Source organism: Etheostoma spectabile, chromosome 8, assembly GCF_008692095.1.
Source record: "Etheostoma spectabile isolate EspeVRDwgs_2016 chromosome 8, UIUC_Espe_1.0, whole genome shotgun sequence".
NCBI classification, from domain to species: domain Eukaryota; kingdom Metazoa; phylum Chordata; class Actinopteri; order Perciformes; family Percidae; genus Etheostoma; species Etheostoma spectabile.
The window spans coordinates 8,128,844-8,144,077 of record NC_045740.1 but is presented as its reverse complement, the minus strand read 5'-3'; the positions used below and the strand labels follow the sequence as shown (position 1 = coordinate 8,144,077).

At 40.8% G+C, this 15,234-nt stretch overlaps 1 protein-coding gene across 5 annotated transcripts in view; it reads right to left on the bottom strand.

Annotated features, from left to right (window-relative positions):
* The window catches only part of tln2b (talin 2b), an 84,384-nt gene extending 71,635 nt beyond the window's left edge, over positions 1–12,749 (bottom strand). For all 5 annotated transcript variants that reach the window (XM_032523220.1, XM_032523221.1, XM_032523222.1 and 2 more), the window contains exon 1: positions 12,623–12,749. The gene's annotated coding sequence lies outside the window, so the exon portion shown is untranslated. The remainder of the gene's footprint in view (positions 1–12,622) is intronic.
* Between the last annotated feature and the right edge of the window lie 2,485 nt (positions 12,750–15,234).

Below are 15,234 nucleotides of genomic sequence, written 5' to 3'. Positions count from 1 at the left end.
AGGATGTTGAAATTTCCTGCACTTGGCAGTGGCTGCTGACAGGGATAGATACAGGAAATTGAACACAAACGCAAGCCAGCTCTTGGTTCGATTGGCAATGACAATGCATGTTCTGAAGAAAGTCAACATTTAAGTTCAGCTTTTTTTCAGCACTAAAAACAACAGCGTACCGGCAAACAAGGTTACAATATAAAACATCAGGAAGTTGTATAATATAGTAAAAGGTATAGTAAGTGATGTTAATCCAATAAACTTTGTCAAATTCAGCAAATATTTCCTCACGATCATCTAGCTCTCAATTTTCTGTGTTAATACCATAGACAGAGAAATGGACAGAGCCACGCCGTAGACATGCAACGGAGAAGTCTATTAGAAGCACTTTTCCGAGCAGCCGGCAATTGAGCTTGACGACGTAGGTGTGACGTGAGCAACCTGTTTGAAAGTTGTAAGTCTTCTGATAGATGTGCCAAGAGAAATCTCAATCTTTCCTCATCTTGCAGAGACGGAGAGCGTAGGTATATGTTAGGAAATAACATAGGCACAGTTTAATTAGTGCTAACTAACATTAGTAATTAAATTAAAACAGCTAATGTAAGTTGAAACTGCCTGCGAGCTTCTCCTGTACTGTACAGTAATTTGTCTATTACGCAACAGAAAGTTGCTTGGTTATGACACAATCATTAGCCTATTTTTACAAAAACGTCTCTTGCGGAGCCATAACGTGAGATACAAGGAAATGGAGCTTTTTATACATTGTTGTGTTTCTTTAGAAATAAAAAATAGAGTCTCTAAACACTTCAGATGTAAAAGTTATTCACTGTCAAAGTGGGGTCAAAATGAATAGCGGTCAATGGAAGGCTAACGGTGGGTGATGGCTTGACAACAAAATGGCTCCATAGGAGGTACCTTTTGTGGATGCTCGCTTACCCCCTTCGTTACTACACAGCCCTGGCTGTGTGAATGAAAAACAAACAGAAAGGAGTTCATGAGCAACAGGCGGCGATAGTTGACAGTAGGGGGAAGGAAGCATGTGAATGTGCCGGCCGTCCAGTAGTTATTGGTATGCAAATCTGGGGGGCGGAGCTTCTGAATGGGGGGGGGGGGGGGTGTATTTGTTGGGTATATCACATATCAACAATCTCTGCGCAGCATCACTTAATGCACCTTTCAGGCTTATGTGTTAGCAAACAACAGCCTATTTACTTTACACATCCACATTAGAAAACAAGGAGCTACATAAATATTAGGGCTGCACAATAGGGCTCAAATTTTAATCACAATCACGATTTTGGCTTCCCACGATCAAATTTGCATGATCGCGCAATATTTCAAATGCGTTATTCCATTCATAGAACGCTCCGGGTTTTTTGCAAAGCAAACATACTGCTCCATAAACCACTGTCTGATTGTGTGCTAGTCAGAGCTGTTCCCTCCACCGCACAGCTTAGTTTCTAGATGTAGAAAGTCCCAAAGGACAAAGTAACGGGAGGAAAATTCCACAACAGATAGCAGTTGGTCATACTTCGGTCACAAGGTTTATCAGTTTACCAGTAAACGCATAACAGTTTATCTGTGTTGTTTTTTCAGACAACAGCAGTGACCAGTGCTAGTTGTGTCTGGTTGCTCACAGGGCTTTAGAGTGCGACTAACATTTTTTTCTAGGTCGCACAGGTGCACCTAACGTCCTCACATCCGCTGCCTCACCACAAACAAAACAATGTTGTTTATATCGATATGGTTTAACGTTGCGTTACAGGACGCATTTCTTCTGTAAAGCCGTGCCTGCGTTTATATCTCTCCTATTACTCTCCGCGCTGCCCCGCCCCCATTAACTCAACCACTGCACCCCAGCAACAGAGACAGAGCAGCGACAGCGCTGGATCACACTTCTGACATTTTTCCACAGTTTTAATTGTTATTAACACAGCTGTATATTGTTAAGCATAAGACCACGTGTGCAACTCAGCTGACCCGCCATTCGACCCGTGCTGGACACATTCATTATGAGTCAGCCGTCACTCTGTGAGTGAGTGAGTGAGTAGCATTGTGTGTCTGTCCACCTGGTGAATGTGAGTCCAGTTGTTCTATTTTGTTTATGTTTTGGTCTCCACCATCTGTTATAAATTGTATATGTAAAAGTATGTATAGAGCTGTGTCATTGAGGGCAATTATCTGCCAATTCTATAAACCGTTTGGGTAGGGCATTACGAGCGACCCCTTTCACATCCACAGACTCATTTAATCTAATGTTAATATAATAAAGAAAACATTCTTGAGTGCAGCTTTAATGAGAAGTAGATAATAATCATTAGTCACCAAGAAAATGACAAAAGGTTTGTTAGTAATAAGCACTAGATTTTGACAGATCCATGTGCATGAATGCATTAATGTGTGGAAGGATGTTAACACTGGAGAGACAATTTCAGAGATTTTCCTGTCAAAGGTTAACTCTGGCCAAAATGCAACCTAGGGTCTTTTTGTGAATGTACCCAAGTCAAACTTTTGTTTAAAGCATAATTAGGACGGAAGCGCCACTTTTAAGATTTACAGTATTATCGTTTTTGGTCAAATGCCCTTTTGAATTGGAGTGCTATGGGGCACTTTTATGATAGCATCAAAATCACTATTTTTAAAACACTAAGAAGGCTGGACACAACATGAAACTTGCTCGATGTATCACTAGGGGCTCTACACATAAATGCAAGCATTGACAACATTGTTTGTGTACACAGAGTTTACCAAAAAGAAAGGTTTTAACAACTCACTGTAGCTGTTGGTTTTTCTAGTCGCCGCCATCTAGCAAGTCTAAAATAGTTGAGGGAGGAGGGTGAAGATGGAAAGCTCCTAAAGCTTGGTTCCATATAAATGCAAGGATAATTTGTTGTTTTGTCATTAGTTAAAACAATATTGACCTTGTAGTTAAAAAAGGAGCCTCGTATAAGAATGATATTTCCTCTTATGGAGTCCGCTCATTTGCATTCGGAGATTAATTCTTTTTGACTGGCAAAAAATAGCTAATTGAGTTGTTTAAACCTTTTTTGGTAAACTCTGTGTACACAAACAATGTTCTCAATGCTCAAGTTCATGTGTAGAGCCCCTGGTGATACTTCAAGCTAAGTTTCATGTTGTGTCGTGCCTTCTTAGTGTTTTAAAAATAGTGATTTGGATGCTATCATTGAAGTGCCCCTAGCTCTCCCATTCGAAAGGCCATTTGATCGAAAACGATAATACGGTAAATCTTAAAAGTGGGGCTTCCGTCCTAATTATGCTTTACAACAAAAGTTTGACTCCGGTATAAAAAACTCTAGGTTGCATTTTGGGAGAGTTACACTTTAAGTCAACTGATTAATTAATCAAAGAAAGTCCATTACTACTGGTTAACTAGAGATTTCTTCGGTAGCCGAGCACTAGTCTCGCTTTGCCAGACCTTCATCCACAGGGCTGCGGAGGAGGGTCTGGCTAGTCAACACAGCAATCTAGGATGGGAGAAAAAGGTGCTGTCATTTATTGGCATTTCCTTAAACAAATCACAATTGCCTTGAGCAGTGCTAAGCGCCAAGCAGAGCTACGGTGCCACTGCAAAATAGCCCCAGGAAGGAGCCTTTTTTTGGTGGAACATGTGTATGTTCAAAGGTTGTTTTAGTCGTGTGACAGACAACTCAGATTGGACAAAAAGTCTGGCTAGCTGTGTGGATTTACCCTTCAGAGATAAGAGGAGCAGTTAACCATAGTCCTCATAAATCAACTAGAGTTTAGAATTACAACACAATGAAAACGGAAGGTAACGAACATCCTAAATTGGACAGCCAAAAAGAGTTACATCTGGCGGAATTTCTGGCAGAACTAGAAGTGGAACGTCATGGATACAGACTACAGTGATGCCGATTGTGCAGCATAGTATGGTACATCTGGGCTGCAGTTCCAGGTTCAGTTTTCCCAACTAAAAAAAGGGTCCAAGTTAAAAATGGTCACTGTCATGAAAAAAAAACTTTTTGAAGAGTACCAATACAAATCATGCCATGGTCTCCTGTGTCAACTTTATTGTCTCCAAAAACAGAGCAACAAATGTAATCCTAGATATTGCCTTCCACTAAGTGTAACCAGAGAGCGCTCTGCCCTTTACACAAGGTCACTGCACTGCTGATGAGCTGAAAATACAAGGCTAAAGTAACACAATCACTTACACAGGACAGCATCCAGCTGCTAAATGCACCACTACCGTCAGGCCAAAGTGAAATGATGATTTAACAAGTGTGTCAGAGCAGTCCACAATTTCTTCTTTGAGAGTCAAGGTGCTGACACTACGTAGCCCTGAGCAGAAAAGGGAGGGAGGGGGAGAGAGATAGAGAGAGAGCAAGAAAGAGAGAGAGAGAAAGAAAGAGAGAGAACAAGAAAGAGAGGCAGAGACTGAAAGAGTTCTCGCTCGGTCAGCAACCCTCGCAGCCTGCCAAGGATCAGAGCAGGGGATAGCAGTAATTTCAGTGCTGCTCCTCCGACAGGAGAGTCCTCTCCCCAGGCAGTCTCAAAAACAGCCCAACAGCTGCTGTACACACAAAGGACCTGACGGCCCTCAATTAACCTTGATGTGAAGCTACTGCCATGTCAAGTCTCCCTAAAACCAGAGCCATGCTGCCATTCAACAGCAATATCATTTTGTTTACTTTATCCGTCTGTTAGTCCATCTCGCCGCTGTCCCAGTGCAGCTAGCCTTTGATTCCTCTGTCCAAAAAATTGTGTAAGCCTCTGGACATCCCATACCTGGATTACTAAGTGCTGCTTTTTTCATTTTTATCAATAAGTGAAACAAGTGTGTCATAGGTGTAAAAAAACAAACAAATCATTGTTGCATCAAGCGATTATTGTTTGAACTGTGCTGTGGTGCAGGACCCCTTCCACTCAGCTGTATTTGGCTGTGATGCATTACTAATGCAGATCAATAGCAAGTGCCTCGATCTCAGCCCCACTGTCATTGACCTCTAGCTCCTGTGGCGTTCCTAGAAGACCCCATGCCAGTGAAAAACACTCCCAGCATGATGATAAAGGGGGCAAAAGCATCAGAGCCTTTGAGAGTGTGCCTCTTATGTGCTTTCTTTGTGATACTGGCCACAACAAACATTACCAAAAGCAGAGCACAAACAATAACAAAAAAAATTATATATACAGTCTAGAGAAGTAATTGCATTTCTTTGATAATGCATCATTAACACAGCCAAAAGACACTGTGAAGGCACAATAACACTTTTTTACGTGTACCTTCAAAAAAAAATTTGAACAAAGACACACTTAGATGAACTAGTACGTCCAATAAAGTATAAAGAAGCTGGGCTGGTTACAACAAGTTGACACAAGCAGCCATTATAACTGAAAAAAGACTACCAAGTGATAAACTGTGTTCTATGGATTCTGTGGCCATTAAAACCCAATGTAGCATTTTGCACCGTAAGAACAGAAGGCAAAGTATTGACTTAAACAGAATGATGTACATCAGCTCCTTGTGTACTCAAATGCAATGCATTGTGGATTCTTAATCGTATTCACTCAAACTGGTCATACGGAGAAACATGTCAGAGACAAAAGAGCATTAGTTTTCAGAGGAGGCTCTATATCACATGAGCTTTAGCATAGGTATCACATGATCCTTAGCGCTGATAATCAGTTTGCATCAGGCAGAGTGAGTCACGTCTCTGATCATTCCAGTGTTTCTGTAACACAAAAACCAAGAAGTAACAACAGGAAATACTGTGTGTAAATTGCATACTTATTCTCTTCACACGAGACACTTTACAATAGTAATGGCCGATGTAAACAATATGCTATGTAAATGATATAAAATTGGCCGAGATTTTAGTTATATTGCACTGCATTGCAATGATGCCTGTTGATGCAATCTATCCGCGAAATTTAGAGCCACAAGCTGCAACCGGCTACAACCCATCATCGTCAACTTGAGTAAACATGGCAGAAAGCAAAACAGATTCGGATTGAAGCTGCTACAACGGACCCGTGGTCGAGCCACAGAGCCTTCCACCAGCCCGACAATTCCCTATATAGCAGACGATTGGAATCTTGGCAGCTGGTTTTTTTACAGACATTGTACTTCCCCGCTGTACACATACGTGTGTGTGTGTGTGTGTGTGTGCATGCTCAAATGCATTACATAAGGCTGCAGGTAAGAAACTTTGTTTGAAATTTGTTTTTACTTAAAGTACATGTGCATCATTGAAAGTGTAATGCCTGTTAGAATGGTTTACACTAACGGAGAGAAACCCAATACTTTAAGCTTTTTCTTTGTTAAAGTCTCTGCAACTAGTGTACTTGAATTTTATTTATCTGCAACATTATGGTGTGTAATTACAGTTTTGCACAATTCATGTTCTCAAAACTACTACTATCACAAGTACAACTGAATGCCCATTTAAAATTTTAGCAAATACTCATCAGATGCTCGCTCACAGCTAAATTAAAATTCAGCAAAAATAGCCCTCCTTCAAAACACAGATAGACAGACAGACAGACAGAGACACACACAGACACACACAGATTAGGTGAAAGAATATTTATTAAATTAACAACAATTGAAAAAATGTACCTACATTTACTAAAATTCCTGTATAAAAGCCTTCAAAGATAAGTAGACAGCTATTTACTTAAGCCGACAGCCGGTGCTTAGGGAACCTTCAGATCACACACTTCTGCCACTAACCCAATTTGGGACCATGTACTGTGTGCATGACAGGGAAGTCAGACCTGTCATCTGCTACTTTAAACTGGCATCTCATATGACGCGCTGATGAGAAGTGCCTCTGCCACTGCCTCTGACCTGAAGCACACCACAACGACATCTACTTACCTACTTCTTGATTCTGCTTACGCATCACTAACACAGCCTCTTTCGTTCAGATTACTTCACATATCGTTTGTTTATCACATTATGCTCAAGTCTAATATAAATAATGTCATGTTCTGCATCCATGTTCAGCTGATCTGGTCAACAAATGAATGGAAAGAAGAAACAGCTTTCTTCCTTTCTACCTTAAATCAAAAAACAAAAAAATTAAATTCATATTGTTGTAGATAGTATTATCAATTCTGCAAGTTTACAGTAAAATACAGGCCCATTAAACTGCTATTACAGGATAAACAATTGATTGACCTGTGGATGTACTAATACTGATACACACTGATAAAAGGTCAACAATGAATCAAGTGTGCAGCCAATTTAATTTGATGTGAGATCAACCTTACTTCAAATCAAATGCTAGCTAATAAAAAAAGATCCATCTGCATACAAGGTCTCACATACTGACTGCCTACCACAGTCATCTGCTGGGGGAAAATACAGAAAAAAATTAGGAATTCAGATTGATGTATTAGTGGAGAAATGAGAATAGCAGCCAGCTTATACATCTACCGCTTGTTCTATAGAAACGGATCTGGAGGCGTGCCAGGCCCTAAAGAGGCTGCAATCACAGAGAGACAGCAGCAAGAAAATACATAGGAGAGATCTATTTCATCTGTAAACATGAAACAGAAAAAGGTTGGGTCACAGTGACAGCATGGGGTGTGTTTTAGTTTCCACCTCCTACACACTGATACATTAAATATGGTTCAGCAATCCCACTCTCCAATGACTCGCAAACCCTTACTTCCCCACCCCCCCAGCTGAACATTTCCTGGGGAATTCCGACCAGGAATGTATTCTTGATGACGGAGCAACTGCAACAGCTGAGAGGAAAATCACTTTCTAATGAACAGCACGGAAATACAGTTAAGGCTTTGTCTTTAACAATTGCTTTTTCTCAACTGTAGATCAAAATACTTACTCGGGAATGCATGACCTTGTTATAGTAATTTATGTAAAAGTTTAAGGATTGTGTGTTCCCCCGGGGCTGGACAATTGGAAAGAAAAGTGATTAAGAGCAATTTATAAGAGCACACGGCTCATGTGATTCCCCAAATGAGGCGCAGAGCTGAAAGAGTGAACTAAAGTTGTTGTAGCAGAGATACCCTTAATAGCTCTCCCATAATACGGAATCACTGTGGTAATGGCCTCTTCAATAGCTGGCAATGAGTGGGGAAAAGGCACCGTTTAAATAGTGCTTGGTTTTAATTACCACTGCAAAGTGAAATTTCAGTATATAATATTTCAAAAGCGTAGACGAGAGGACATGTTGAATGTTGATATCTACGAGTTTGTTCTACTTTTTTCTTTTTCAAGTTTAAAACTTTACAGATTTCTTTTGACACAAGATTATCTGTGTTGTGTTCGATGGAACAGTAAGCTTTTATCAGTAGCCGCTGGCAGATGCATACTGCATGAGAGCTTGTGACATTGGTGGTGCTGTGATCTAATTATATCTGTGTACTGTGCAGTGGGAAAGTGTGCAGTTCTCGTTGCAGATCCTCAGATTGGGAAGGTCTCTGCTTCTTCATTAAACATGGGCAAGCAAAGGGCTCACATTGTAAACAACAGGTCCAGTGTACCACTATTGAGATTTACATACATGTTCAGTATTTCCACAAAATGAGATATTTGATTGGACAATGCTATACGCGCACACAATGAGCATATCTGTTATGGCTAGCCTAAACATAAATACATTAATCCTATAGACAATCCAGTTCAATTCCATTAAAAAGGAAATGTATTTACAACTCATAAAGCTGTTTCAGCACTATGTAATATGGAGATTATTGTCCATTGGCACATCTGCCATTCAACAAATCTTTTTACTACAAACTATAAGGGATACACCTATGAACCTATCACTTGCCCTCTTTGGAATACACTCACCGGCCACTTTATTAGGTACACCTGTCCAACTGCTCGTTAAAACTTAATTTCTAAGCAGCCAATCACGTGGCGGCAACTCGTGCATTTAGGCATGTAGACATGGTCAAGAGAATCTCCTGCAGTTCAAACCGGCATCAGTAGGGGAAGAAAGGTGATTTGAGTGACTTTGAACGTGGCATGATTGTTGTGCCAGAAGGGCTGGTCTGAGTATTTCAGAAACTGCTAATCTACTGGTATTTTCACAGCACAACCATCTCTAGGGTTTACAGAGAATGTCCGAAAAAGAAAAAACATCCAGTGAGTCGCAGTTCTGTGGGCGGAAATGCCTTGTTGATGCCAGAGGTCAGAGGAGAATGGCCAGACTGTTTCGAGCTGATAGAAGGCAAAGTTGACTCAAATAACCACCCTTACAACCAAGGTTGGGCAGAAAAGCATCTCTGACGCACAGTACGTCGAACTTTGAGGCAGTTTGGGCTACAGCAGCAGAAGACCACATCGGTGCCACTCCTTTCAGCTAAGACAGGAAACTGAGACTACAATTGCACAAGCTCATCGAAATGACAATAGAAGATTGAAAAACGTTGCCTGGCTGATGAGTCTCGATTTCTGCTGGCGACAGTCGAATGGTAGGGTCGAATTTGGCGTCTACAACATGAAGCATGGATCCATCCTGCCTTGTATCAACGGTTCAGGCTGTGGTGGTGGTGTCATGGTTGGGAATATTTTCTTGGCACTCTTTGGCCCCTTGGTACCAATTGAGCATCGTTTGCAACGCCACAGGCTACCTGAGTATTGTTGCTGACCATGTCCTGCCCTTATGACCATAATGTACCAACTTTCTGATGGCTACTTTCAGCGAGGATAATGCGGCCATGTGTCATAAAGCTGGAATCATCACAGACTGGTTTCTGACATGACAATGAGTTCCTGTACTCAAATGGCCTCCACAGTCACCACCAGATCTCATCCATAGAGCATCTTTGGGATTGTGGTGGAAGGAGATTCGCATCCATGGATTCATGGCCGACAAATCTCGGCAACTGTGTGATGCCATCATGTCAATATGGACCAAACTCCTGAGGAATCTTCCAGCACCTTGTTGAATCTAGCCCACGAAGAATTGAGGCAGTTCTGGAATACAGGGGGTCCAACCCTTTTACTAGCATGGGGTACCTAATAACTGGCCGTTGATGTATATTGACATACACTAAAGACAAAATAAAATAATAGAAAATCCCAAAATTGTGAATGTCGTCATCTTTTTCATTATATAGCTCATTATATAGTCCACAATAGTCAATTTTCAAAGTCATCCAATCCAATATTTAAAAATGTATTTTTTCTACAAAAAAGCAATTTGCCATTGTTATGTCTTTGGTAACGACAATGTAGAGCAAGAGCTATTGAACATGCACATAGTTAACTATGCAACAGTGGGCTCTTGAACTTTTGACCTGCTGTAGCCGGCCACTCTGCTCTCCTGGCTCCACAATTGACTAGTATGGACTTAAAACTGAAAATAAACAGAGGTATGGATTAACACAACTTTTATGCCTTTCTGTCACATCAACTGCAGTCAGATTCCTTGTGTTCCCTTGGAAGGAATCACTGCACATGGGTAGGTACATGTAATGACATTATGAACATGTTTAGAAGCTAAAAAAAATGTTTTCAAAACTTGCCCTGTTTAAGCCTGTTGGGTGCTAACTCTAGCAGACGGATAACGTGGTGTAGGCACCACTGATTGTTTTCGTTTTTCTTGCTACCGACAGCACTCCAGATTTCTAAACAACATAGCTATGTTTTCCAACGGAATTCACCTTTAAGGAGGTCCCATGGCATGAAAATGTCACTTTATGAGGTTTTTTAACATGAATATGCGTTCCCCCAGCCTGCCTATGGTCATCCTGAGAAAATGAAAGCTCAGACGGGCCAATCTGGAATCTTGCCCATAATGAGGTCATAAGGGGTAAGACTACCTCCCCTTTTTCTGCTTTGCCCACCCATGAGAGAGAGACATCATGGCTTTCAAACGAGCAAAGTGGCAGTTGGTCAAGGCCAAACCTCCAACCTTCACCTTCTCCCCCACACCCCACCCATTCTCTCTTCCACAAAAGCTACAGACTCACAAACGGCACAAACTAATGAAATCTCATTGTCGGACTTGCTCTAGTGGCTTTAATTCTGCACCAAGGCTGAATTTTGTAAAAGAGACTTCAGATGTGGTATAAGGGGACCACTAAGGTCTATATAAAAGCATCCAGGTCATGGGACCTTTAAAAAAACATTGAAGACCCCTAATTTAATTGATACTTAAAAGACACAACCTATGTGGAAATTATACAAATTCATTAAGCACCAGACAACAATGCTGCTGCTGCTACTGCTACTACTACTTAGGAGAACATTTACCATCCCCTATAATGTAAATGGTGGATGCTTTTATCCTACACTAACTGGTGCCTTACAGTAGCACCAGGCAGTACACTTTTAGTATGGCTACTCCCAGTGGGAATCAAGCCCCAAACACCCTCAGTGGTGCCTTACTGTATAAAGCCATCCAGAATCACAGCTGTCTGCTGATACAGCTTGACTCTTCTAGTTACATCACTCAGGCAAAACATGTCACTTGTCACATGTCACTGCAATATCGGTTTAAAAAGCCCCTTACGGTGTGAGTATCCTTGAATTGACCCTTAAAAATCCAAGATGCCTCTAATAGAGAATGCTCAGCTGCTGTATAATGTAGAAGGGTGGGGTGAATTGTTTGTGAACAGTTGGTCATAGCAGCCAAAAGCTTCTTCTGTAAACAAGAATGTTGGAAGAGGCTGACATATAGCTAATGTAGATTCCCTCATACACTGTGTTGGAGTAACATGTAACGCCTTGTACCTGAGAAACAACCTTGTCACAGCTCATAAAATATCTTTACACAAGTACGGCACATCCACAGTTGTACGAGGCAGCAGGGCGGTTTAGCAGTTAAATGAGTCCTTCGATCAGGGAATGGAGATCCTATCTTCTGGTGTATTAAATAAAGTATAACCAGGTGAGCGTGCACTCTGACCTCTGCAAACAGGCAGGTGTCAGGTAAAAACAAAAAAAATTCTACTGAATACATGAATCCCCCCCCCCCCCCCCCCCCCCCCCTCCCCACTGGGGCAAAGGATTAGTGGGCTGGAAAGCTTTAGCAGTCTTAACAAACTTGACCCAACTAACCATTACAGAGCATCCCCTGCCTACTCTGCCCACATTTCTGTACTGCAAATCATCACTGGTTACATCTCTGCATCCGCACAACAGTCCCACTTAGCTTTGATGTTGAGCCGATCCAGATAACATTCAGGTCAAGTCCAAGTTACTGTACGGCACATTTCTTTGCAGCGCAGCAAATGATGCTGGAGCTGGGTAGCATTAGTTGCCCATTTAGCCTCCTTCCAAGCACAAGCAACGCAACAACGTCAAACATGTAGGTCAACGAAATATCCATCTTATCTGTCAATGTCAAAAGCATCCAGTCACACATTAGGCGAAGACGTAGATTTGACAGGCGTATAATAACACAACGGATGAAGCAAATCGCTCAAATATAAAGAAGAGAAAGGAGATGATGAAGTGAAACACATCACAATAATCATGTGAAAAGGTCGTTTGCAGGCTGTTAATATGAAATGTTTTCAGCGCTTCTGCTGAGCCAACATCGAGCGGTCCCTTCTCCCTGTAGTGAGCCCGTTTGGGCGGAACGGCACCTTGAAACAACAGCGCCAAGGTTTAAAAACACATCGAAAATTTAAAAAAAAAAAATTAAAAATGAAGGCGAAATCCTACCTGGTGTCTGTCACTCGTCGACCTGGCGTGGATGTAGGCTAGGCGACACACCGCAAGCGGGTCAGCTCAGCCTGCCTCCTCCACGGCATCAAGCCCCTCCTCGTTATCGTACAGTGGAGATAGTTGGGGGGGGGGGGCGAAAGGAAAAAAAAACACATATCTATGCGCCGAAAAAAAGGAAGCGGCGTCACAGTCAATCGTGCTTCTGATAGTCATGTAGCCACTGGCCAGATCAAGATGGTTTAACGGCTCAATAGTAGGCTTGATACAGATGAGCAATCTTGCGAGATAAAATAGACCCGATAACCATGCAACGCAGAGATCAACGCACGAAATATTTGAATGACTCAGCTCGCTCTTATTTTGAAAATGCTTTTAATTTGTGCAGTGAGGTACACCTGCTGTCAGCAGAACCATCAGTGTTGGACAGCCCATAGTCTACTGCTGTGGCACTTGACACAAGGTCAATGGCACACGGAAGATTATGTTATAGCCATCCTGTCTACAGTAGGAAATTACAGTGCATGTCAAACGAATGGCATCCAGAAACACCATGTGGCCAACCTGTTTATTATTTTTTGAAATACTTTCATGCAATCTGAATGATTAATTCATATACTATGTACTTCAGTATTTGATTAGCTTATTTAGGTTGGATTTACAGTTTTGCACATCTTTGCAGGTCAAATAATTAGAGTGTTTAATGTATCTCTCCCTCGGTGTGTCATCTCCGTGGGTGTACTGTTTTTAATCTGAGCATATACTGCCCCCTAATGGAGATGTTCAAGCCTCCATGTAAAGATAAGATCAAACACTTTGAAACAAAGTCAGGGGCTGTCAATATTTATCATCAATTCATCATCACTAGCCTACATATTAATATACTTATTAATGTTTTACATATTACAACATCAGAAGGTGATTGATCATCTGTCTCCCTGGTTTAGACGGATATTTTTTGTCAGCATACTTCCCTTCTTCTGAATCAGAGAAAATGCTGAGCTGTTCCCTAAGTATTATCGACAACTGTTATAGATGGCAACAAAAGACAAACAAAGAACTTTGCCATTAAACCTTTCCCTCCTGCCAATTAGTATGCATGTTGTACTTACATTGGAATGTACGTACAACATAAGTAAGTACAACAGTTTAACATTGGTTAAAACTGTATTCATGATTTTGATTTTTGTAGGTATTGTGTACGAACACAGAGCAGCCTCACACAAAGTAGGCATGTATGTCTGTGCATGTATGTGTTCTGATCAACTTCAGTTTAGATAATATTTTCAGATAAATAGAGTTTCTATTTTTATAACATCTTTATAATTTTACATCAAAATCATTCGATTCTTACACTTGATTTGAGAAGCACAAGACGCTTGCGAGGTATAGGCTACACTTAAATTACAGATGTGATGTGACCATTTTTGAAAAAACAATTCTGAGAAATTCTCCATTTAGCACACTTTCTTGGAATATTGTTAGCACTGACATCATTCGGTCATTTAATGCCTGGTAACCTATAGTAACCAAGTTACTCCACTTGAACCTTGGTCAGGGCAGAGTGAAGCTTTTGGACAGGATCTCTCCACTTTCCCTTACCACTTTTCCAAGGAAAGCCAAGGGACACAAGTAAAGGGACTGTCCAAATCAAGCAGAACTTTTTTTCAGTTGCACAGTGTCAAGAAGTTTTGTTTGGGATATAGCTACAGTAAACGTTAAGTTATAGCTGTTCACATACAGACCCACCACAAATACAACTTTCTGTCATTCATTTTGGTGATCATTCATAATACAGCTGCTCAGTGTCCCACCACAAGAGGGTAGCACTGATATGACAATGTTTCAATACAGGTTGAAGACTTAAGGAGCAATGTTCAGTTTGACTGCATATAAATCAATGTTCTCCTTGTCCTATTTAGCACGGATGTTGACTTTTCAGAAACCACATCTCTGATAAAGAGACATTATGATCAGCCCTGCCAACACTGCAGTTCTTCAGTAATAGTAGCGTGTTAGTCGATGAATGAATTAATTCACTAAATATCCACGACGTTATTCACCTCCACAAGATGTCATTTTAATTTTCAAGTCCAACATTTAAATATATCAGACGGAATTCTAGAACATTTATATGTAGCCTAGTGATGCTTATTCTGTATATAATCTTTCAAGTAAAGTGATAATGCAGCAATAAAAGTGTGTCCAGCATCTTAATTTTCTTATTTTTATTTAAAGATTAGTATGATATAGCATAACTAAAGTAGGCTACTGGAATGAGCAGGTATGAAATATATATTAATACTGGATGGTTCAACCAATAGCACATGACACATTTCTTTAAATACTACAAGGACTTCAGTAGGAAGTTATAACTTTCCTCAACACAGCTGGGCCAGCTTTATCCCTTGAACTGTTACCTTTAAAAGGTAATGGCACTTCAAATGTTCTTAAATGTTTTAGAATTATTATCTTATCAGATCACTTTATGTTCACAGAACAAGGTCATACACACCATCTAATTTAAAATGGAAAACAAACACGTGAATCAAAAGCCTGCCATTTGCTCAAAAACAGTTGTTCAATTTTGAAGGAGTACGCTTATCTCACTA